Genomic DNA, 27,351 nt, shown 5'->3' with positions numbered 1-27,351 from the left:
CGCTAGTTGCAGAAAGCATCCTTACAGTTAATGTTTCATTATATCACATGCTAACTTGGACTGTCAAAATGAAAATGAAAGTGACGGTATTTAATATATTTAATGATACATTAACTTTAAAGATGCTTTTTGCAACTAGAAGTTAATAAAATAAATAAATAAACAAAATAAGCCTTTTTGCTGTTACTAATTATAATTTTTATTTATCCTTAACTAATTGCTTACGATTTTTTAACTCCAAAGACTTCCACCTTTCTCTATCTCTCGCCTTTCTCATCCATTCTGGGCCAGCCACTCTCTTAAGGTCATCAATTATATACTTTTCCTTTCTCTTTAATTGGCATATCTGCATTTTTCAAAATCTCGCTAAGAGGACCAAAATCTTTTGTAGGTGTTGGCTATCCTTCTGTCAATTTCTTTAGGCATGGTGTCAGTTGCGGCTATAAGCTGACCTAGATAATTATACTCCTTTACATATTCTATTTTTCCATAATATTTGAGTTCGATTCAGGCAGGCACACGTGCCGCGTTATCTGTCCTCCTTCGAATATTTTTATTACCTGCGTTATCGCACTATCTGCTCAAGCCACCTGGGCTAGCTATTGTTATCGCGCGCTATTGTTCGGGACTCTGAGTCTCGCACCTGTTACGTTCCTTCGCGGAACGGAGCTTAGTTATTATCAGTGTTAATTACCCGGTTTTACGATCGTGTTAGTTAGCATCTGTGCTGTGTTTCGCGATTCTGCACGCTAATCGTGTGTGTTTGTGAGTTGCAGTTCGTGCCGTGTGTGTCTTCTCCGCGGGGGCCTACATCCAGTAAAGCGAAGTCTTAGGCTTAATTACTATTATTAATTTCTTTTAATTTTTGTATATTTCATTATTATTAATAGTATTTTATTAATGTACAAGTGTACAACTTAACTATAGTTGTCCACTTAATTATTATATTCCCCCTCTGCCTGACTCGGGCAGCGGGGGTTGTCACGCACTCAACTTAGCTAAATATTACAACCATGGCTTCACCAATGGTTGCCGACGAGGGCTTTTTCAGCGCTCTACTTGATAGGTTCCTTACGGAGAAGATCGCTCCGCTAATGACTGAGACAATAAATAAGACAGTGGATGCCGCTATCAAAGCGAAATCAAAAACTATAACTCGTCGTCTGACGTTTCGGGTTCCGACGGGGAATCCGAAATGGAATTAGGCAACATCTCCGATGTTAGTTCCGTGGCCTCGGTCAAACCGAGAAAGGTGATCACCCGATCAGCCCGCCCGCCTGTCCTTCAGGCTTACTTTGACGTGCAGGCGACCCCTAAGGTCCCCGCAGTCACTCCTGACCGCGCAAAGCCCGCGTACCGCCTCCGACCAAGCGCCCGCCCCCTATTTTTATAGGAGACCGAGGCCGCTGGTTGGTGATCAAAAATAGGATCCCGAAGACGGTAACGGTAAAGAGGTAGCGGACCACCGCGCCTTGACATCTCTTCTTAGAGAGCTGAGTGGGTTTCCACACGTACGCCCTGCCTGAGGAGAAGCGTCTGAGGGTCGTTATTAGGAACGTACCGAGAGAGATAGACGAGGCCGACATTCTGTCGGACCTCAAAGAGCAAGGTTACCCTGCACACGAGGTGCACCGTATGCGCGGCACCACCAACAAACAACCATTTAACATGGTTCTCGTCGTCCTCGACCTCACGCAAGAGGGAAAGGAAATTTTCAACATAAAATCGGTTTGCTCCCTTCAGGGCATCCGGGCCGAAGCTCCTCGCTACCGCGGGGGGCCCGGTCAGTGTCACAGATGCCAATTATACGGACACTCGGCACGCAACTGTGAACATACCCCGAGGTGTGTGAAGTGCCTCGGTAAACATGGCACGCCGGAGTGCCCTCGACCAGCGCAATGCGCGGAGCCCCCGGCCTGCGTCTTGTGCGGGGAGAAGGGGCACCCCGCGAGCTATCGCGGGTGTCCCAAGGCACCCAAACACAAGCGTCACTCAGGGCGCCGCCAGCCGCAAGGCAGAGCAGAGAAGGTGGAGTTCACTCCGACCTTCAAACCTGCGCCGCCTCCTAAGGTAAACGCCTGGGCGAGGTCTCCTCCGGCTGCCAACGCTGCCACAGAGGCCACTCTCGCGGCCCCCGCGCCCCTCCGGCCACCGCTAGCGTCTCGCCCGGCGGCGTCGGTCCCGCGACCGAGGCCATCGGCGCCCGCGTCCGCGGCAACAGGCAACCAAGGCGGCAGCGCCTTTGCCTTCATGTTTGAGCTGTCAGAGCTGTTCGACATAGATGAAATCACAGCCCTGGCCAGCAGGCTCGAGGCTGTCGACCCGCCGTCGCTCCTGCAAGTTATGGCAGACAACGCCAAAATATTCCGAGCCCTCACCGATATAGGGCGAAAGTATAAAAACATTCGCGATGCCTAATTACGTAAGCGGACGGGTTAAACCACATACGCTCCGTATAGCGTATTTTAACGCCCAAGGCCTTAAGCCTCAACCAGACTTGGTGAAGGAGTTCGCTCACGAACATCAATTAGATCTATTCTTAGTGCAAGAGACATTTCTAAAACCACGTATACGCGATCCGCGTATCGCTAATTACAACTTAAAAATGATCGCACTACCCGTATGGGCGGTACCCTTATTTATTTTAAAAGGTCTCTACACTGTATATCTATAGATCCTCCGGTCCTCACTAACATCGAGGCCTCTGCATTCCGAGTCAGTATGGCGAATCACCAGCCGATCACTGTTATTTCAGCTTATCTTCCGCCCAACAAACAAGTATTAGACACAGATATAGAAGCATTACTCGGCCACGGGGCCGCAGTCATAGTGGGCGGCGATCTTAACGCCAAACACTCCAGCTGGAACAGTAGAGCCACAAATAGAAACGGAATCTTATTAGATTCGCTGACAGACACGCTGAACTTTTCAGTAATAGCACCCGACGAACCAACACGTTATCCGGATAACGTCGCGCACCGACCCGACATTCTAGACGTTGCGTTACTTAAGAACGTAACGCTCAATGTAAATTCAATCGAGGTTTTTCACGAATTAGAGTCAGACCAACGGCCCGTCGTCCTAAATCTAGGCCCACCGGTTAACTTTCAACCACCGACGAAAACAGTGATCGACTGGCAACGGCTGGAAAAGGATCTCGAGTCTATCAAGTCCGACGACCTTGACCTTATACCGGACGTCATCGACTCGGTCGACACGGCTCACAGTGCTATCTCTCATGTGACGTCACATATACAGAATAGGATCAAGGCCTGCTCCAGGCAGGTTCCGACGATGCAACCGCATCGCCTAAACCTACCTCCAGAGGTCAGGAACTTACTCACACAGAAGCACAGAGCCACTAGACTTTACGATAGGTATCCGTCGGTCGAGAATAGGCGCCACCTCCGCTACCTACAGCGGATGGTACGGGAACGTATCGCGGAACTCCGCGGCGAATGTTGGGACCGCTTGCTCGGCAACCTTAAGCCATCACATGTGGCTTTCTGGAAGCTGCCTCGCGCGTTCAAACAGGAGCCGCCCACTGCCTCCTTTGGACAGACCGGGACTGCAGCCGGCGCTCGATGACGATGAGAAGGCTGAATGCCTCGTCGATAGTCTCGAGAGTCAGTGCTCTTCAAATGCAGCAGCCGACCCGACACACGTTGACGAAGTCGATCGTGAAGTTAAACGTCGCTCCGCTCTGAGCCCTTCAGGCGATGTAATAAAACCCACCTTTTACGAAGAGGTGAAGCTAATCATTTAGGAGCTTCACTCCAAGAAGGCCCCGGGGCCCGACACTATAAAGAATAGGGTTCTTAAAATCCTACCCCCGGTATCCCAAAACCCTATAAACCTAAAGCTAATCCGAGTAGCTATAGGCCTATTAGCTTAATTAACTTGATCGGGAAACTTTACGAAAGATTAATCCTCGCGCGTCTTAATCATTACATCGCGGAGCTCAACCTGATACCCGACATACAGTTCGGATTCAGAACCGCTCACTCGTGTCCCCAGCAGGCTCACCGACTCACCGAGTACATTCTCGTACGGCGTAAACTTCACGCTACCACGGCAGTCGTGTTTTTCGATGTCGCGAAGGCATTCGACAAGGTATGGCACAACGGCTTAGTATTCAAGCTGTATCAACTGGGAGTGCCAGACAGGCTCGTGCGTATCATACGAGCCTACCTTACTGATCGCTCCTTCCGATATCGAGTAGAGGGCACCCTATCCTCACCCAGACCCATCAGGTCTGGCGTGCCACAGGGTTCAGTCCTCTCTCCCACTCTTTTCTCGCTCTTCACGAGTGACATTCCCAAGTTTCCGAGTGTCCAGCTCGCTCAGTGCACTGACGATGCGGTACTCTACTTTGGCTCCGCTCTATTGAACCGCTCAACCTTGAGCAGGAACATCAAAGTGCTTCAAGCCGCCGTCGATGAACTAGGCAACTGGTTCAGAAAATGGCGGATTGAAGTGAACCCCACCAAGAGTGCAGCGGTACTCTTCGGTAACGCGAATAGCATCCGCGCTAAAAAACGACCGACCGACGTCGTTAAATTGTATGAAACACCCATACCGTGGGAGAAGGATTACAAATACTTAGGAGTCACGTTCAACAGCAATATGAACTTCAAGAAACATATTGATACGGTATGCAATAGAGCCCGATTTGTCCTCAGTCGCCTTTATCCACTTGTGTGTGGGCGAAGCAAACTTCCACTCAAACACAAAGTGACGCTGTACAAATCCATCGTACGGCCCATACTGTCATACGCAAGCGTCGTTTTCGCGCACACCGGACCGAGCTACTTACGTCGTTTGCAAGTAGTTCAAAATAAATTCACGCGCATGGCAACCGGAGCCCCGTGGTTCACCTTCACCGCGACCTAGAGCTTCCGACGATAGCTCAACACTTTAAAGAGATCTCGCGACGCTTCTTTGACAAGGCGCCTAACCATCCCAACATCTTGGTTAGAAAGGCATGCGGGTACACCCCCCCTCACCATAGTCTCAACCCAATAAGACGTCCCAGACACGTAACGGTAGACCCGGATGACGACATCACCATCGCGAACGCGACACTCACGCATACACCGACACAGACACGCACACACCGCCTTCGCAGGCGTAGGCGCGGTCGACCACCGCAAACCACTGGCACTCGTCGCTCTGACGATGGCCAGCGGCCCGCTCCCTAGATACACCACACATTGTTTTCATACCCGACGAGACGTTAGTCCTCGTCCTGTAATCGCTTCACTACACTCGCTCACACACGGACTGACTGACGGACTGACATACACCACTTACACAATCACAAACACACTCCACAAACAGACACAAACACAAACATACATGCACACAAACATTTACACTACGTACATACATACAAACACACATACATACAATCATAAACACATACATACACACTTACATACATTACACAAAACATCACCACACTCGCCGGCGAGTGTGTTCTTATCACCTTTTCATCTTCATTTTCATTCTCTCTCCTTCCCACATGCACACAGCCGGTCTGAGGTTCGAGTCTCCTTAGGAGACGCCCCGCGACTGTTGTTGCGTAGTCTTTGCGGCCTCCACGGCCCACGTCCTACTTCGCTATGAAAGCCAGGGCTGCTAACAGCACAGAGGAGGTTTTAGTCGGTATGGGGTGTCCGCTTACGCGGACACTCGAGTCCGACATATTACGCCCCGTTCCGGGGCGTAAATACGTAACCGTATTTCCTCCTCTCAAAAAAAAAAAAACATAATATTTACTAGAGGTTAGTCGTTTAATAATATCATTTATATATTTATGATTACATTTTTTATCTTAAAGTTTTCTAACCAGTAGTCCTATTTATTTTGTATAACTGTTATAAGAAATGTATCTGCTTCTTCTTGTATCATTTCGTCAGCGATGGTTAATCATTATAGATATTTTGGATGCAGCAACACTGAACAGAGATCCAAAGCTCAAGTCAGACGAACCCTTAAGGTTCTGATTATCCATATTAAGTTTTTATTTTAGTCAAACATTGTTAATTATGGTGTTAGAAATCATTATTTTTATTACCTATCTATTTTTAAATTATTCAATACTTTCTGCTTTTGTCCCTGTCTTCGTACGGTGCTCACGTTAATTGCTTTTGGACTTATCCTTTTTAGTTATTTATTGATTTAATTTATTGGAGAAAAAATAGAAACAAAAGATTAACTTTGCAGATGGTGGGGATGACATCCTTATTTGTGGTGTGTCGTGCGAAGGTGGAATTTGGCGGCAGGAATCAGTTGAAACAGCTCTTCGGAACACTCCCCGTGATAAATGCGGTAGAAGACTTACAATGAAGCGACGTCTATACGCAACGCCAAGTGATCCAGCCGTTCACGGAGCACTGGGACACTGGCAATTCGAGCTTCTCTGCTTTGCACGCGGTCGAATGGATCGAGCTGATACTGGGGTGTGCCAGACCAGAGATGACAGCAATACTCCATGTGTGCCGGCCCTGTGCTTTGTACAGCGCTAGAATGTAACTAGACTATCAATGAGGCATGTAAATGTGTCGATACGCATTATAAAGTGCATTTTCTAGATGCACATCAAGAATAAGTTTTGCATCTAGATACAAACCAAGGCCTCTGACAGATTTTCATGATTAAAGAATGTGGTCTCCTAGTTGAAAACTAGTATTTTGACACCTCCCTTCTTACTAGTTAGAGCCAAGATCCGATCCCGACGATAAGTCATATATTCTAGCTAAAATTGAGTGATAAGGATGACGATATGTGTTTGACCACAACTATGCGATTTCAATTTATGTTGAATGTATGCCCTTAAATATAAAAATCAGTTCAGCAGTGCGTTATTAATGATGTTATGAGCTAGGGTGATCAACTGCAGTTAATAAGCACCTTTTTAATTAATTTGTTACCGATGAGCGTGGAGCGTTTTTTTTTAAAGGATGAGAGGACGATGGGCAAAAATATATGGAAAGTGGCACTCCAATCAATAGACATATTTTATAAATCATTGGAAGGGAAATTTTATACAGATAAAATAATTACCAGTTCGCTTGTCTCAATTATCTGTCCGAGCGAACATATTTTGTTTTTAATAATATTGTTATGTCTTTGCATTTATGATCATACAAATAAGCCTCATGAATGAAAAAGAACATTAGCTGATGAATATTGGACCTTGGACTCTGAAGATATACCTACTAGGGAACTATTCGAAATCAAAAGGGATAGATATTTTATATTTCTTAATTAGAGTATTTTATTCTAATAATCTATTTTAACACAGATTAGGCGGTGGTTAGTCATATTATATTGAAACCATTGCTTATACCCGCTTCGTCCACGTTGAATAGTTTCTTTGGGCAGTTTTTTTTATCTTTTATGATACTTTTCATTTGAAATATATTATTTAATATACATACAAACTGCTCATTCCGCTGCTGGCAGCTCAGCTGGGACAGACAATCACGACAAGCGATCTGGTAATTATTTGTCTTCATAAAGTTTCCTTTCCAATGATATATAAATTATATCTATTGGGTCGGGTTTCAAAATGCCTTGGCTCCTTTGCTGTACGGTTTGTGTTCAAATTGAGAGGATCCTTTGTACAAGATGTTGAAGCAGTTTTTGTGCTTCGGATATTTTAAGCTTGTTAAATTACAAGACAACTAAGGCTGGGTTGCATGATATGAACCGTTATACTTAATATTGTTAAAGTTAAATTTAACGCGAGAGTAATGCTGACTTTAACATACACTGCGGAATGTGAACGACCCATATAGCCGAAAGAACCTGACTACTAAGCTAGAGGTTCGGGTCCGAATCCCGGTAGGTACAATAATTTATATGATGAATATGGATGTTTGCTTCCTACTCATGGATGTTCATATGTATTTATGTATCTTAAAGTAAGTATATTGCACTAAATATGTCCTGTAACCATAGTACAGGCTATGCCTAGCTTGGGGCGAGATAATTTGTGTAATAGTGTGTGAATATTATTATTGGTTATTGTAATATGTTTCACCTTCGTATTCCTTGGCATAGTTAAAGCTAAAAACTAAAAAAACTAAGTCGATACCGAATATTTATTTGAAACTTTTCACAGGTCTAGGTAAAAGTTATTGTTAATGTTTAAACAAAAAAACAACCGACTTCAAAAGCACTATTCCAAAACAATAGATTTAATATGCACTAAAAAATCTAATTAATTAATCTAATTCTAGTAACTAACAATTTATCTAAATATGTGTAGATTGAGAGTTGACTAAAAATTGTAGAGTTCCGTTACTTTGTCATGGATTCCGTAATCAGAAACTAACCAAACTCTCACCAAAATATCCTTGAAGTATATCGTTTCCAATAAAAAAAATCATCGAAATCGGTTGGTGCGATATTGAGTTATTCGTATTTATTATTTACTTTGCTATACTTATGTATAGCAAATTTAAGACTTTTATGGTTTTCTCATGGATGCCATTGTCAGATCTGGACTACAATGAGATCACACGGGAAGCACCAGCTTTCAAATAAAAAAAGAATTATCAAAATCGGTTCACCCAGTCGAAAGTTTTGAGGTACCAAACAAAAAAAAATACCGACGAATCGAGAACCTCCTCCTTTTTTGAAGTCGGTTAAAAATAGCTTTTACCTATTATATTTATGTAGCTTTAACTGGCAAAGATTGGACGGTTAACCGTTTAAGGTATAACGGTTAACCAAAAATTTACAAATACAAATTTTGCTTAACCGGTACTTTTACATGTTTGCTATTGTTAAAGTTTGTTGGTGCAAACCAGCCTAAGAATCTTATGAATGAAAGTGATGAGTAACAGTGGGAGGCTCCTTTGCACAGGATGCCGGCTAGATTACGGATACCACAACGGCGCCTATTTCTGCCGCGAAGCAGTAATGTGTAAGCATAACTGTGTTTCGGTCTTGACTTAACATCTAACGTCTCAAGGTGACGAGCGCAATCATAGTGCCGTCCAGAATTTTTGAGTTTTTCAAGAATCCTGAGCAGCACAAAATTGTTATGAGCAGAGCGTATCAATTACGATTAGCTGAACGTCCTGCTCGTCTCGTCCCTTATTTTCATTAAAAAAAAGGAGTAACATCGCATTAACGTCCAGGGCTTTCAAAAAGCCTAAGCGACACTGCATTGTTCTGCATAGAACTAGTCCCTATCATGTTATCCCTATACGTGATTACGTCACACATTCATAAAAAAATTAAAATTATTTATTTTATTACATGTAGTTTATTTCTTCTATCAATTTAATATTCGTCATTACTATCTTTCTTAAAATATCTACAATTGTATTTTTTTTAAACCTGATTTCCATAGTCGAATTCGCGAGTGCTGATCAGATACAGAATGTATTCATGTGTGTGTTCAATTGTTAATGTACTGTAGTAATTGTTAGTATGGGAGTTTTAAAAAGTTTGCACGATGCAGATTTCCCCTCGCAAAAATATGACAGGCAGTTTTGTATTAAGATATAGCACTATGGCTACTCCCCTCTGGTGTACGATTACCCTATTATACATTTAATAGAAAAAAAATGTAAGAAATTTATTTAACACCAACAAGACAACTAACAAAAGTATAATAATATTATTACAATTAATAATAAATGCTAAGTGTTGGCTTAATTATAGGTGTTACATATAATTCAATAACATAGATACAAACATATTTAATTAAAATGAATGCAAACATTATCGCTATATTTACAAATTGAATTAAACGTAAATGAATAAGAAATCAATAATATTATATTAGGTGAAATTGGCGTTTTGTATGGGAGCAACAAAAAGTAGAATATTTTTAAATATAATATATTTAATTAATCAAAGTATGAACCATTGATTTCTATGCACTTTTGCCATCTCATAGATAGTTCATTGATCCCTTTACTAAAAAAACCAGTCAGACGGGAATCAATAAAATCTGTGAAATCGATTTGGACTGCCCCATCAGAGTTAAATTTTTTCCCTTGCAAGAAGTTGTTCAAATTTCGAAAAAAATGGTAATCTGTTGGAGCAAGGTCCGGGGAGTACGGAGGATGTCTTAGACATTCCAATTGAAGCTCTTCTAATTTAGTAGCCGTCTGTTGTGCAGTGTGTGGTCTAGCGTTGTCGTGAAGTAGCAGTGGCGTGGAGCGATTGACCAGCCTAGGTTGTTTAGCCGCTAGCTTTTCCATCATGGTTTGCAATTGCTGACAATAGACATCAGCCGTACCGGCACTAGTCCAACAAACGCTTACAAGTAACTTTTTTGGGGTTAATTTTCGCTTGGGGCAGGATTTGGCTGGCTGGCCAGGATCCAACCATTGCGCTGAGCCCTTCGGATTATCGTAAAGAATCCATTTTTCATCACAGGTAATGATTCGGTTTAAAATACCTTCATTATTGTGCCGGCTCAGTAATGTAACGCAGCAGTCGACGCGTTTGCCGGTTTGCTTCAGTCAATTCGTGAGACCTTTCAAGCTTTTTAATCTTCCCAATTTGCTTCAAGTGAATTAAAACAGTTTTACCACTAACACCGCACCCTGCAGCTAACTCGGACGTGGTTTGCGATGGATCCGCTTCTACAATAGCCTTCAATACTTCATTATCAACTTGGGTCTCAGGCCGTCCACGGGGCTTGTTCTGCAGGTCGAAATTTCCAGAACCAAAACGTTGGAACCAAAAACGAACTGTGTTTTCTTTTGCAACATGACCGCCACATCATTCACCCTTCGAGTCGTTTCCGCAGGCACTAGCCACGGCGGAACTCGTACTCGTAAATAATGCGATACATACTTTAAGTTTTGCATTTTGTAAAATGAGTGACGCAAACAGAAAAAAACAGAAGAAAAAAACAAATGAATGACGGTCATCGAAGCACAAATACATGAGTAAATAGCTGTACAAATTTGAATTTGGAATTCCTTACCAAAAAGGAGAACATCGTGATTAAAGTGGCCTGTACGAAATACGCCAATTTCATATGTTAGGATCTAATATAATAATTAAAACATGCATCATTTCAATTATATAAAACAGACTTAAACTTATCAGTATTTATTAATTATTTGAATAAAATATACTTTTTGCCCATAATTTACAAAAAAAAAATATGAATATAAATGAAATAAATTCCGTTTAAATGACGAAATATTGGCTGAAAATATATCAATATCAACTTTTTTATCTTTTTCTTTATCCTTTTCTTTATTAACAGCAGTTGTTATGACGCCAATACATTTCTTATGTGATAATTTATATATAGCATTATAACTCAACATCAATCTATTAATTGGAGAATAGCGTCTTTGACGTGAGCGTGTGCTTTTTTCTACGAATGGCATAAAAGACGACGGCCTTATTGTCTTTAGTGGGGCACGAATATTTAATTGAGCTAATAAATAGGTACTATCAATGACGCCATTCACCAACTTATATAAGAAAGTAAGATCGAGGAGCTGTCTTCGATTCGAGAGTGACTGAAGCTTGAAGTACTATTATTTATCCTCGTAACTCGTAAGAGTTTTAACTAGATTATGATCGTAAGATAGATGCAAAAGAAATCTCTTTTGTATCCTTTCGATTCTTTGTGAGTAAATATTAAGGTGTGGATTCCATACAACGCTGCAGTACTCCAAGATACTAGATACCAAAGCTGAGTAAATAATTATTTCAGTGCGAGCATCCTTAAATTGCTTAAAATAAAGAACGTCGTGGATTGAAGTCCCGCATGCTTCATAAAATTTTGTTTTCAAATTTTATTTGTGCAATAATCTCAGAAGTGAGGGCTATCACTTTAAAAACATAAGAAACTATTGAAATTGACACACATAAGACTAAACAAAAATCCCCTAATCGAAAATAGGTCACTCAAACATAAAGTCATTCAAATGGAAAGTCAAAGAGCCAAGCTCTAAGGTATTCATTCAAAACGTATATCTACAGACGAACTGAATCGGTACAAGCTATCAAACAGTTCCTGAACTACGATTCATAGTCTAAGATCCCACTGCTCGATTCTCCAGGTACGTGTTTTTTTGATAAAACTTTTTTTTTTATGAAAATAAGGGACAAGACGAGGAGGACGTTCAGCTGATGGTTCTTGATGCGCCCTGCCCATTACAGTGTGGTACCACTCAGGATTCTTGAAAAACCCAAAAATTCGGAGGAGCCCTACAATTTCGCTCGTCACCTTGAGAGGTAAGATATTAAGTCTCAACTGCCCAGCAATTTCACTAGCTACGGCGCTTTTCAAACCGAAACACAGTAATGTTCACACATTACTGCTTCACGGCAGAAATAGGCGCCGTTGTGGTAGGTATCCATAAACTAGCCAGCATCCTGTGTGAAGGAGCCATCCACTGGTAGTAGGTAAAACTAATTTTAAATCTACCTTGTCTCTGTATTAGCGATTGCCTATAAAAAATTGGCCTCAATCACCAGTAATTAATTTTAGTTTAATTAATTTTGTGATTCAAATTGCAACTATATATGCTTTTAATAAACTTTACGTTATTTTAAAGGGAAATAATGTGTTTAAATGAAAAAAAAATGTTTGCTAGATCCCAGTCTGCCGCAGTATTAGGATTGCCAGGTGTAAAAATATACCTGTTCATATTTTTGCAGTATACAGTCACATGTTATTTTAATATAAAAATTGAAGTTTTATAAGTGTTGTGTGAGATGCGATTATTAAGATAATTTATTTGTTTGGTCTTACATTTGCTAGATAATGATAATAACTGTAGTGTACTGACATCTAGTCTTAACAGAGTATATTTTATCTATCATTGTCACTGTCACGACATTGACAGTGACATAAACCGTGTGACGTTGAGTGCTATATAAGGAATGCACAGTACAGCGGAAGGCCAGTTCTAATCGGCTATTGGTTGCGTGCAGACGTGTCCGGGTGTAGTGCTACATAGTAAAGAGTAGTTGTTTCACTCGTGAGCAAACGAGGAGCATTACAATAATCATAGATATATTATCCCACTGACGTTATTAGATTTGTAATGCAAATCATCGAGCGAGAACAAAGTCTGATTGCTTGCGTCAGTGTGAATTCTGAAGATTTTCTTTTATCGAAGAGTAACATCCAGGTACAGCACACGTACCCATTTCCAATCAGTTCTTATGCTGAATCTACGGAGTCTTTCCACAAAAGCGAGTTTTGTTTTGCTAACAACAAACATCAGGCCGTTACAGGCCGTTATCGTGTACGAAAATGGTCTCGTCTCTATCTCGCTCTTACAAGCCCTCTTTCACATTGACAATCTCTTACTTTACTATAATACATCTATGTTATTTACGGCCAGGACGTTATACGAATATTTAGTTTATTATATACATTATAAAAAATACAATAAACTGGTTAAAAAATAACAACACTACCTATTTATTTTTAAATTGAAAACATGTATTACACACACTGTGTCAAATATCAGCTGTTTCAGTTTATGCCATACATACAACCCATTGTCAGACGACTGTATTATATTCATTATTTACTCTTTGCTTTCGGACCTAAATAAAATTATGGAGACTAGCGTGTCACAGATATAAATATAAAATCCAAAGAGAATGTAAAAACTACGTATTGAGAGGCGGGACTACCTAAGTAAAAATTGAAATTTAATTTAGTATGAAACGTGCAGTGATTTGTCATAAGTTTGAAATAGTAGTAATTACAGTATGGCGAATGGCGACGAAGCATAATCCGGCTAAGTTTGAAAGCGGACAGTTGCTTGGAACATAGTGGAATACGACTATTTCCGTTTTTTACAAGATTATAGCCATCATCTGTCAATCTATCAATGACTGCACGTTTCATACAATCGAGTGAATCGCTTTTTGTAGAGAGTTTCGCTAGGCTAATTAACTATTACGTTTATAGAGAAGCCATGTCTATTATTATATAAAAACTTCATTTTTCAAGTCTAATCTAATTTTTAAATTCTAATCTAAGCACGATTTGAAAATGCGAAATTTTAAGTCAATTTCTTTAGTCAAGGAGACCATCAACCATAAAGTAGATTAGTAGTAGTAGTTCTATAGATGGTGTCACAACTCGAGTGTTCAACAAGATTTATGAATCATGCGTCGTCTAGACAGTTGACTTAATGGTCAGAGTGATGGGGCGTATCTCTAGGATCTGTTAGGATATTTTAAAAAAATCTTTAATATATATCAGTACATTTAAGTAGCATTTAATATTTGCTCATACCCTAGCTATACCAACGCTATCAATATCAGTACGTGCTTTATCCTCAAACAGAGAAATTTCAACGTTAGTCATCTCTACAACTGTTATTTGTTAGTTTATTTTTTGTTATTGTAATACTTATTCTATTTACACGGATCATATCATATTTAGTTCTCACTTGGTCCACAATATCTCATCTGTCTAAATAATAGTTAAAAAAACTAACGAACGCTTTAATAGGAAAATAAACTAAAAAGTAAAACTGTTTACAACAAATTAAAATTTGAAATTAGTTTAGTTTTGTTTTTAATGAAAGCGCTTTTTAAAGTTTTTTATCTTTTATTAATTTTAGCTTTTTTACATTATGCCAAATTTGTAGCAACGAATAATCGAAATTTACACAAATGCACAAAGACACAAACTGGAATATAGGAAATTAAAAAGTGCTAATCTTGTCGATCCTGGAACGGGTAATGGGATAGACTATTTAAATCATTGCATTGCTTTCAGTCTTGATAAGTTTGCGAAGTTTCACTCTAATCTATCGTTTCAAAGTAATCGCGTATTTGAATATAATTAAGAAAAGATTTCGTTACATAGATACATGCCATGCTAATAAAAGTGTGTTAAAAAAAGTGATAAAATAAATATTTTAAATTATGCCGCCGTGTTTTATTATAAAGTTTAGAATTGTTAGTGACAAAATTAATAAAAACTGTGAATTTTAAAATACCTGATTTTAATAAAGCTATCCTCAAAGGTCGGAAACGCTCCTGAGATGCCTCAGTGATGCAACATTTCAACCGTTCACCATCAGATGAACCGTATGCTCATTTATCCCCCTCTTCTATAAAAAAAGCCATAAAAGGTCATAATTGCGTCAGCTAGTATAAATCACAGGCACATCAGTGTTAAACTAGTTAAAATTAGGCTTATTACTACAACTGTGCTTATTTCTGCCGTGAAGCAGTAATGTGTAAGCATTACTGTGTTTCGGCCTAAAGGGCGCCGTAGCTAGTGAAATTACTGGGCAAATGACACTTGACAACTGATGTCTCAAGAAACTTTTAGATGTTATCTATCTTAACATAATAAGAGATAATTAAAGAATAAGACATCAATAGCGTACTGTCATTAACTCCATGCAACTTAACCTTAGTTCATTTGACCCATAATCAATCAGCAATAAATAGCAATGCATTTTCACAAAATACGCCTAATTCTATTAATTATAATCAACTATGTATGCATCCACATCTTTCAGGAGGCAATGACCACAATTCTCTTCTTTTCGACGAATGGTTGGGGTTAATGTCTTATATAATGTATTTTATAATATATTTGTGATATCTGTATAAATGTGCGAAAGTTTAGAAGCGTCAACTAAAAGTCTAGAAGTGGGTGATATTTATATATATTTTGTAAATTCCTACTCTCTGGGGAAACGATTCGAAAACGTTTCAAGCTAATAAAAGATGAGTTATGATCACAGTGAGGGTTTTAACCCGTAACCTTTTGCTTTGATATACCAGCTATCGAATGGACTCGATTAATAAAATATATTTAAAATGAGGTAAAAAGGACCAAAAAGTTCAAAGACAGTTTATAAATGTACAGTTTCTTCATTATAATTATTTTTTTCATTATTGATAAATCCATCATCATCAGTCATCTTAAGTCCTTTTAACATGGACTATGTGTCTGTAACGTTCAACAGTCCAGCCATATGACCTTTGATTTGATTTATACTTTTACCGTAAATCATTAATTTGGCAAATAGAATTACAACTAAAATATAATTTCATATAAATAAATCAAGGGAAATAAAAAGTAATAATCAAAATTTTCTATAACACTGCAGCTGGTTCCGAAAAGTATTTAATTTCAAACAACTATCATATTATAAAGATCTAATATTTTTGAATTTAATTCGCATGTCAAATTCAGTGATTCAATCTTCCAAATAATGAATGAGATAACGTAATTATAAGCGATTGATTGTTGTTTGGAACCATATTATATTTATTACCAAATAGGTTTTACGACTTTTATAATATATAAGAATGCATCAAATTTTATATATTCACACTTATAGACCATGAGCTATAGGGAAACAATGCCGAGCTCTCCCGAAGGCTCCCGATGAGTTGGAACTTAGAACGTAAAAGCCAGTTTAGTAGCAAGTTGAGCGCGAACAGGGAGGGTCGTGTCAAACTTTCCTGTTTTCGGTGTTGGTAAAATTATCGTGTGTTATACCAGTGTTTGGAACTCGATGTGAAGTGAACTAAAGACCCTTATTAAAATAAAAACTTGTTTCATTAAGTTTTTTTTTTAAATTTTAATGGGACGTGGCATCTAATGACTTGCAATTATTAATGTTGAAGTGTTTAGGTTGATGTCAAGATTATTTTCAGGTCAGTAGTTTTAAAAGTATAACATGAATATTCTTTTCAATGAGAAGCTTTATATTATAAATTCATAACTCTTGAGGGAGCTAACGTGACATATATTTTTTATACTTTTTTTTTGTTCAAGCACATATAAGGAAATTTTAAAAACTACAGTATAGTATAATATTGAATATGAACTTAATGTTGTATTTGAGAATTTAATAAAAGTATCAAATAGTATCATGGTATAGTTTGATTAATTTAAACAATTTTTTTTCTAAGACTAAAAATAATCTCCAGGGAAATTTTTCTTAGATCGTTTAGATTAGTTTTAACTATGGCACAACGGTGCCCAGTAGGAAATTTTTGAGAGCCGTTTTCTTATAAGATAAAATAAATAAATATATAAATGGCGTTTTTGGCTTTGTTATATAAAGCATATAACAAAAATTAATTTGGACCGACGAACGCCGGAATACGTTGGATGAGGGCAGCGCAAGATCGTCGGGAAAATCTTTGGGGGTGGCCTTTGTCCAGCCGTGGAAGTCTTCTGACTGATGATGATGAAATATTAATTTCATTAAAAATAGTTAAGATGTAGTTTAGTCATTATCACACGTTAATATTTGAGTTGTCTATACTCTTTTGTATTTTAAAATGGATGAGTTTAGAAAGTTAATCAAAAATTGCAATTATTCATTGGAACAGATACAATCGTATAAATGATACATTTAAGAGTACATTTACTGAAATCTAAGATTTTCTGGGCATTTATTATTTTAGAATCACCCTGGTCGTTTAGAGATTAGCTGTTATGATTGGACAGATATTGATGTCTTCAAAATTGGTTTTCTTTTAAAAATAATGTGTAAGCATTCCAAATATGCATTAGGTGAAAAGCGTTGTGTCTTTAAAAACAGACACATCATACATAATATAATGAAATGGTGACAAAGAAAGAACTCTACATTATTTTTTAAAAATATATCTTGAGAGTAGAACACACGTTCTACATAAAAAACAGTACCCAAAAATTGATTCTATAGAATTTTTCTCTATTTGTCTGTATATTATGTCAAACCAAAAACAACTAACTACTGAATAATTCAAATTTCGAATAATATTATCAAGAAGTGGGGCAAGATATTATATAGTTTAGATATGATCACGCTAGATCCAGGCTTAGTATTTTATCTACTTTATAGCCTCCAACAGCGTAATTTATATTGATATGATGATTCGTAAAATTATTTCTTTTATTATCTCAAAAACTGAATAGTCTCTGTGCGTTAGTTTTACATCACTCTTTACCTATTACTACCATTGGATTAATAACCTACCCATAGATTTAAATTAAAATTCATATATTTTTATTCAAAATAGGATGTGATATCACTTATTGAAAGTCAAAAACTACCATCCATTCCAAAAAGTATGCCTCAGACCAGAGAAGAACCGGCGAAGAAGCAATATCGTAAATTATATCTTATATAATCGTAATCGTCAATGAAACTTATTATTTAATTGCCTGTTGACAGTCGCTCCATTCCCAATCTGTGGTATCATTAGGAAAGTAATTTATGTTAACATTTACCACAAAAAAGTTTCTTAACAATTCTTTTGAATTTCGTAATACATTTGTTTTGAACATTTTCTGGGATCTTCTTGTTGCAAAAACATATACATCGCCTCACAAAAGACTTACTTACTCGACTTAGCCGAGTAGTAGGCATTATAAGTTAAGTCTGTTCCTGGTGTTAACTATACAAAGAAACGGGACAAAGGAACACCCCACTGACCTAATAGAGAGTCTGTTCTGTTTGTTCAACATTGATAACCTCATTTCCTAAATCAACCAGACTAACCGAAGTAGAACTGACACAAAAATAATTTAAGAAACTCGATTATTTTAATGCTTATTAGCACTTTTAATACTGTTTCGGGAATAAAAAGGAAAAATACATTATTGAAAGTACTACAAGTATTAATAAAATAAATTTTCAGGAATCTGGAAATCTTATAAACCTTAAGTAATGCTGCGTATCAGAATAAAAATATCAAGTCAAGTTTTGTCTCTCATATTTGTGCTTGCTACTAGCATTTCTAATATATTGGTTTTAAGATTTTTTAACTTTGATTGCTAACACTACATTATTTACTCATACGAGTAATATATCATTATTTTGTATTAAAGAAACAATAGTCAATCTTTACACATTATTAAAGATAAAGTAAGACTCCTTTCTTCTCTTCTTATACAACTTCTACAAGTCTAGCCTACAAGCTGCATCACGTCTACAAAATCAAGTAATTTCCTTACAAACTAAATTGATAGAAATAAAATTAAAGTTAAGCATAATACAACAGTTGAGATTAAAAGAATAATATTACGTTTATCTTGTATATTATTCCTCATTCGGCGAATTTTTCGCGAGTGGCTACCTCAAATTTGTGTAAACATAGTCAAAGAGGTTGTACAAATTGGTCCTGATTTGATTGGTCCTAAACTGATGAATTGCTTGCTGTTTACCCTTTTTTATTGAAGTGAACTCAACTCAGTTGCCGCGTAGAGCGATTTTTGATAAGGAAAATTGTAGGTTCGCGTCTCAGTTGACCTCGACATGCCCGTGACGTACCTAGTAATTAGGTGTGCATGTTATATTGTAGTGTATGATAGATTAACCAATGATCGCTTCCTCTTAAATCTCCGTGATCATTATATTCTTAGATCTCACGTCCAACATGAAATGCAAGAGCGTTTGAACCAAAATTGAAGTAATATATATTTTTTATTTAAGTAACCATAAGGCTTTAATACGAGTTTTTCAATATTTTATAACAATGCGATGATTGTATTTGTTATGGATGAATTATGTTGAAAATTTAATTTGCTTACTTTATTTGTTTTTAAACAGATTATGACTATTCTTTTTTAATCAACTTAAAACTAAAAAAAATACTTTATTAATCTATATATATATATATATATACATATATATAAAAGAGATTGTATGTTTGTATGTTCCCTAATAACTTCTAAACTATTCGACCGATCTCAATAAAATCTATTGTATTAGATTCGTTGAAGGTCAAGGAAGGTTTACATATATAATTTATATGGCAAAACAACGTTTGCCAGGTCAGCTAGTACGTTGATAAAATTACTTTTAATAAAATATTTCTTCAAAAGCCCAAAAATATAAATTTTTGATGCTAAAAAGTTTGCACTGTTGGATAGTAAAATTTTAAGATATTATATTAGAAGAAGTACATCACTTACATAAATAATATAAAGTTCATAATTCCAAATCTGAAAACTGTTACTGTTACTGTTCTGAAAAAATGACCTGAAATTTGAAATATTCGTGGTTATTGGAGTGTTTTCGTGCTATTAATTAGGTACTTAACTAAAAAAATACTAGAAAGATTGTTTTTCTAAGACTTAATGACAGTCTGAGAAAACTTTTTTCTCATCACACTTACATCTTTCGTAATTAGATTCGCTGAAGATAGTCGTTAGCAGTGACTGTAAAGTTGTATAATTAATATAATTTATAAAATAATAAAATGATAAGCAAGTTAATTCTGCTTGCACTCCCAACTTATCTTGACAAAAGAAAATAACAAATAAAATCTACCATAAAACATCGCAACCAGCAGTAACGATAGAGTTTTCAGATTAAACTTGTCAGTGAGAGACTTCTTTGTGCAGGATGCCAGCTTAGTGGTTAAAAACATATGCCACTAAGCCATTATGTTTCTCGGTTTGAAGGACGCCATAGCTATCAAAATTAATGCGCTAACATCATCAGCTGGAAGAAATCCACTTCTGGACGGATCGATAATTTGGAGTTGGGTACTACCTTTTTACGGATAATTCTATTATGCACTAGCATGTAATATTATTTTGCATGTGTGTGTTATAGTTCGGTTTATGGCCCTAATAACAACCTGTATAGCCGAGTGGTTAGCGATCCTACCTACTAAGCTAGAGGTCCCGGGTTCGAATCCCGGTAGGTGCAAGCATTTACATGATGATTATGGATGTTTGTTTCCGAGTCATGGATGTTTAAATGTATTTATGTATGTTTATATGAATTTATGTATGTTTAAGTAAGTATATTGTATTAAATATATCATTATCTTGTAACCCATAACACAGGCTATATATGCTTAACTTGGGGCAAGATAATTTGTGTAAAAAGTGTGTCAATAAGGCTCAATTTACGACCAAGTGTGTTAAAAACTATGTCTAATTGTATTTTCGATACTATATTACAATACAACATTGTAAACGTTAAAAAAATGGAAAATATGATAGGATTTTCTTGCTTCGACCAACCAAATGTTTTGGTAAAAGATAATAGATTTCTCCCAGGACCGGTACGTGAAGCCATTCAAAGTAAAAAACACTCAAATTTTGATAGGGAATACGGTCTTAGGATTATCTAACACCTAATATCCAATAATTTCTAAATTAAAACCCCAACTACACATACCAAAAATGAAGAGGACACTGTCAGTAAATTTTGCCAAATCCATCAGTCTACAGCAAATACCATCTCCGCGTAAATAAATGGCACTAAACTTCAAAATGACAAATACTATCTTGACACATTCATCTGCAGTTCCCCTTAAATAAAATAAAAATAAAAATGTAACTTTTACGCAAAAATCTTATGAAAAAAGATAAAATTATTTATTAATGAAGCAACTTTAACACACGAGAAAAACTATTGTTTATAACCGACGATTTCACCATTAGGTTTCGATATTAAAGTATTATATTTGAGAAAAACAATTTCGACTGATAATTACGCAATTAAATTGTAGTCATGGCTACGAATATGCTACACCGTAGCGGCGTACGTAACTCTGCGTAGAGTGGTCTACTTGAATTTTGACATTTTAATGATTATACTTGAAACTTAGGCAATTTGATTTATACTTTACATAACTTACTAGCTGACCCGATAGACGTTCTTTTGTACGTAATAAATTAAATACTATTTTTTATGAATATTTTTTAATTAAAGTCAATAATATTTCTGCAGAACTGTAGAACCGTGCGTCAATAAATTCTCTCAAAGAAAATATGTCCATACAAAACAAATATTGGAAATAAAAATAATTATGGGTCCCAAATCGAAATAAAAACTATCCTATCTCTCAAGTTGGACTAAACTGCATTCTACGAAGTAATCCCCATTAAATTCCGTTCATCCGTTCCGTTAGGAGTTCACTGGAAACAAACATCAGGACACTGGATTTATGATGGACCAAGGCTCATGAAGATACTATTGTATCCAAATTTATCATTCTATCCAAATATATTCAGGGCGATTCTAAATAAGTACATGTGCCTTTAGCGTTGCAGCTCCTGGAAGATTTAGTTAATCTATTCTCAAAAGTGACGCAAACTGTTAGCATTGTTGGATGAGGTCGCTCAACCAACAATTACTATCCGGGGAGTCCTAAATTATTATCTAACGAATATTTAAAAAAATTAACTCGCTTTTTAAGTAATCTAATACAGTTGGCGCTGGGACTACTGTTTTAACTCCCGAACATAGCAAACGTCGAAAATTTTCAAAGTAAATGCTGCGAGATTACTTGTTACACTTCCTGGTAGATATAGTTTTTACTACATATGATCACAATTGTAACAAGATTTAAAATCACTTATTGAAAGTCAAAAACTACCACCGATTAATAAGTAATTATACTAATACCCATACTTGTAAAGTGGGAGGCTCCTTTGCACAGAATGCCGGCTAGATTATAGGTACTACGGTACCCATGAAGCTGCAATGTGTAAGCAATACTGTGCTTCGGTCAGAACGACGCCATAGCTAGTGAAATTACTGGACAAATGAGACTTAACATCATATGTCTCAAGGTGACGAGCGCAGTTGTAGCGCCGCTCAGAATTTTTTGGTCTTTCAAAAATCTGAGTGGCATAAGTGGCATTTTCATAAAAAAAACATTCTAAATAGGACGCCTCAGACCTCAGCATCATATTAAATATTATTTTAATGTTATGAATATTGTTTAATGCATTTATTTTTTACAGAAATAAAAAACTATCTACGAGAACGATCAACCTAAAACTAAGAACCTTAAAAATAATAATAACATTATATTGTTTCATTTTAACACTTATTATTCATAAATTATTGCATAATACACATACTATGAGTATTATGTTTAGTGCTGACTTTAGTATGAAACCTAAGAAGTGAGGAAGTTTTAATTTACGAGCAATGTTACCGATTAACGGGATTTATTTACTTGTAACTCGACCTGCGTCGGGAAATAGCTTCTATTTATGTACAATGGGTTACTTCAGGAGGTTTCCGTTTAAAATGAATAAGTTAAACGGGAGACGCTGAATGAATATCCATAATTATTATAAGGAAATGTTTTAAAATTCGACTCATCCTTAATTAGTTCTATAATGTGGTGTTTAATATAATGTTGTAATTTATATTTGAGATTTAGAAACTGAAATTTATTCATACAATAATGGGATTTCTTTATACAAATTAAATTTGATAACAACATTTATGAACGATGCTGGACTCTAACTCTCAACCTATCGCGTTACGTGCGAGCGCTCTTCCTCTGAGCCAACTGTTCGAGTGACGTCACGTTCATAAATCTTGATATGTCTTCTCTTCATCTACAGGTTCTTCTTTACAGTTGATAACCTGCTCATTTAGATGTCGCTCTTTCAAATTTAAACAATTTGATCGCCTGGCCAGGCCATCCTACATCGTACATAAATTTATTTTCATATTATTATTATTATGATTTGTGTAATTAATTCCAGAAGTGAGGACTAAAAACTTAAAAAAAAATACCACCTGTCACTTTGCAACACCAGAGGAATCACAGGAGCGCTTCCAGCCCTTTAGAAAAGTGTACGCTTGCCCGGGCTAGGTTGCCTCGAGTCAACTAACGAAGCGTAATCAATTGGAGCAAAAATTATATTATGTTGCTAATGTTATTACTTAACTAGTTGACCCAACAGAGTTGTATTGCCATATAAAGAAATAAAAAAAAAAACAATAATTAACATTTTTGGGGTATAAAAAACAGATGACGACCGATTCTCAGACCTACGAAATATATCGTACTACAATAATCCTTATATTCGATTGCCATCTTGCAACTCTATTGCATATAAGTGGATTGAATAGAATACTATTAAAATCACGATAAAAAAATAGGTTTTGATCGTAGACGGGTGAAAATTTGAAATTATATGAAAAAAATTTATCAAAAAAAAATAAAAAAAAATTTAGGGGTGGGTGACCCTTATCATTTAGAGGGATGAACATTTTTGTGTATATCGGGATATTCACACAATTTTTCAAACAAAATGGCTTAGCGGTTTTGGAGGAGTTTAGTAACAAACACCGGAACACGAGAATTTTATATATAAGACTAGCTAACCCAGCAAACGTTGTATTGCCAATTAAAGTAATAAAAAAAATGCAATTATTAAATTTTTGGGGTATAATAAATAGATGACGACCGATTCTCAGACCTACAAATTATATCATACATAAAATTTATTCTATTCGATTGCCATCTTGCAACCCTATTGTGGCGGATCTGTGGATGGAACAGAATAATATAAAATTCGTGAATAAAAAACAGGGGTTGATCGTAGAAGGTTGAAAATTTGAAGTTGTACGTATTTTTCAATGCTGAATAAAAAAATTGTAAAAAAAAATATTTAGGTGTATAAACACCCTTATCTTTTAGGGGTATGAAAATTAGATATTGGCTGATTCTCAGACCTTCCCGATATACACACAAATTTTCAAACAATTTGGTTCAGACGTTTCGGAGGAGCTTGGTAACAAACACCGGGACACGAGAATTTTATATACATAAATATAAAAAATTGTTGTTAAGCTTAGTAGATGTCGTGTGTAAGTTCACTAAATTTTCAGAATAACGTTAAGTAATCCTAAGCTAAGTACAGAGAATATAATGTTGAAAAAGGAACCGTAAAGAATATTATTCTATAGCTCCACATTTTAAGTCGCGTGCAGGCGGTATTTTAACGAGTAATTTTTCGTTATTACAAGCCCTGATCCAATGTGATTACAGTTTTAATTAATTGAGTAAACAACAGTCTTAAAACGACTAGGCTTTATAGCACTGTACAGCGACCCTTTTGGTAACGGCGCAATTTGAAATGTTTTAATGGAACAATTTCATGTTAAAGACCTTAAAAATGAACATTTTTGTGACCCTTTAGCTAATCTAAATTTGCCACTTTACTCTCTAAATGGCTTATGGAAAATATAAATGAAATTCATAAGAAATAAGCATAATTTAGAAATTATGATAAAAGACAAAAAATAGTATATATTAATCTTAATAAGCGTTAAACTTACTGCATTTATTTAATAAATTTACCTATAATTCATATAATAATAAAAGCTATATTATTATAGCTTCCTGCACTGCTTTTTTCTTCTCAAAAACAATCAAACGCTTCATATTATGCGATTATTTTTTGCAAAGGTATTCAAGGATTTCGCATTAAGTATACATACAATGTAGATTATAATAATAAGAGTTAATTGATCCAAAAATCCATACAATATTGACCTGTCTTTGTTAGAGCTTCCCACAAAAATATCCTCAGAAAATTCGGTTTTATCTTAAGAACATGACTCATCTTACATCATTTGGATAATTTAACAAAATAACCGTGAAAAATAGCAATTCTCTGAATCAAATGCGAGCTCCACCTCGAAATACAGCGCGATTTTTGCCAAAGTGGCTTTGACAGGAAAAAAGTAAATTTGATGAAGGTTCGCGAATCTGAATGGATATTAGAAGTTTATTGGGCTACCTATAAAATTGATTTAAGCATTACGTAATTCTGTAGAGTAAAATGTGTGAATTCGATTGATAAATGGCCGTAAACAGCGAATAATAATAACCCCTTTATGTTTATTTGTTTAAAGATAACCCTTTTTATAGTTAATATTTTACATATTATCTTCTATGTTAAACATTTTTTATTTCTGTAGTGTAATTTTGAACATATTTCTTGTGTTATTGTGTTTGTCACTTAGATAACTTTCCCGCCATTTAAAATAGTTTTTTATATAAAATTTTGTTGGGCAACAAAATGAAATACAGTGCTTTGCATAAAGTCAATATTCTATAGTCGTCGGTTGTTTTAAAAATATTTCAATAAATACGTGAACGTGGGATTAATAATATATATAATATTAATATGAATAAGCTACGAGGCAGCCACTTTTTTATTTAAAATAATTTTGAAAATGCAAGATTTTTGGAAGTAAATTTCGGCGAAAATGGAACAGAAAATTGTTAGAAAAAAGAAGAAAAGTAAAAGATATTGTCTCAACATTAAGAAATAAATTCGGAAAGAAGGGTATATTATCTAAACTTGTAATTTATTCTTAAGTTCCCAATTACCAATTGCTACCTTAAAGGAAGGCAGTAAACCCTTGTAACAGGTGTAAAACCTGTCAGAGCAAGAGTACAGACTACTGTATCTGTATTTATTAATGCTGACTATACCTGCACATTAGCAATGATAGCATCTTACCAGTTTGTACTCCAGAGTATTTATGCACACCTAGTATTATGTCGAAATTTTGGTCACTTTAAAACCTTTTTTAAAGATTTAAATTAAATATATTATTAATTACTAAAAAAAATTAAGCATAAAAGAAGTGGACACATCTATACTTTTAACTTTTGTGTTGAAATTTTCAATTAAATATTATATTAAAAACTAGCTGACCCAGCAAGACGTTGTATTGCCGATATTAAAATTGCGTTACAAAAGTAACTGTTGTTCGTAGATGGGTGAAAATTTGAAGTTTTATGTATTTTTTAATGTTGCCTCATAAGCAAACAAATTTAAAAAAAAATGTCAAAAAAATTATATTATTTAATTATAAAATTTGGCGTGGACCACCCTTAACATTTAGGGGGATGAAAAATAGATGTTGTCCGATTCTCAGACCTACCCAATACGCACTCAAAATTTCATGAGAATCGGTCAAGCCGTTTCGAAGGAGTTTAACTACAAGCCGCGACTTGAGAATTTTATATATTAGATAAAATACTCGGTTGACTTCACAGTGGTCCTGGGAAAAGAGCTACATGACAATAGTTACCGCCATAAAAACAATACGTGAAAAGATCAAACTTGATTCCGTAAGTTTCTAGGTGAAAAAAGAAAAATAAAGAAACAAAGAATATAGAAGTTGAAAATAATGATGCCTTCCTGACAAGGGCGTGTAAGGGAAATACATAGAACCAGCCTATCCAAAAAGTGCCATATGAAGGGGAATCACATTTCAAATGGATTGATTGGAAAATGAATATAGACTATAGGATTGTTAAGAGAATAAAGTAACCAGACATCAAGAAATTAAGGAGAGGTAACAAAGAAGAGAAGCTTTAGAAGAATCACAGCTTTTCTTCAAAGCCAAGTTTAGATTAGCTAAAAGGTACTAGGAAGATATAGAGGAAAATATAAGAGAACACGGAAAAAAATTTATACCAACAAAGGTTTTCGAAAAAGAGGCAAATAAGTGAAATAAATATAATATATATGGGAATGAATAAAAAACGGCAAAAATTAACTTTCTGGCTAAATCACTGAAAAATTTCATTATGTATTATCTTGTATGGAAGAACCAAAATTTTTAG

General features: G+C 36.1%; 1 protein-coding gene across 2 annotated transcripts in view; it reads left to right on the top strand.

Moving 5' to 3' along the window:
* The window catches only part of LOC126967124 (acid sphingomyelinase-like phosphodiesterase 3a), a 148,566-nt gene that overhangs the window by 13,812 nt on the left and 107,403 nt on the right, over positions 1-27,351 (top strand). Inside the window, exon 1 of one of the 2 annotated variants that reach the window (XM_050811544.1) lies at positions 16,434-16,653. The exons of the other annotated variant lie outside the window; for it this stretch is intronic. The gene's annotated coding sequence lies outside the window, so the exon portion shown is untranslated. Of the gene's footprint in view, positions 1-16,433; positions 16,654-27,351 lie in introns of those variants that run through there. 2 annotated transcript variants of the gene reach the window in all.

The sequence above is a fragment of the Leptidea sinapis genome, chromosome 12 (genome assembly GCF_905404315.1).
Source record: "Leptidea sinapis chromosome 12, ilLepSina1.1, whole genome shotgun sequence".
Classification (NCBI taxonomy): domain Eukaryota; kingdom Metazoa; phylum Arthropoda; class Insecta; order Lepidoptera; family Pieridae; genus Leptidea; species Leptidea sinapis.
The sequence above is the reverse complement of the archived record's forward strand: the minus strand, read 5'-3'. Positions and strand labels throughout refer to the sequence as shown.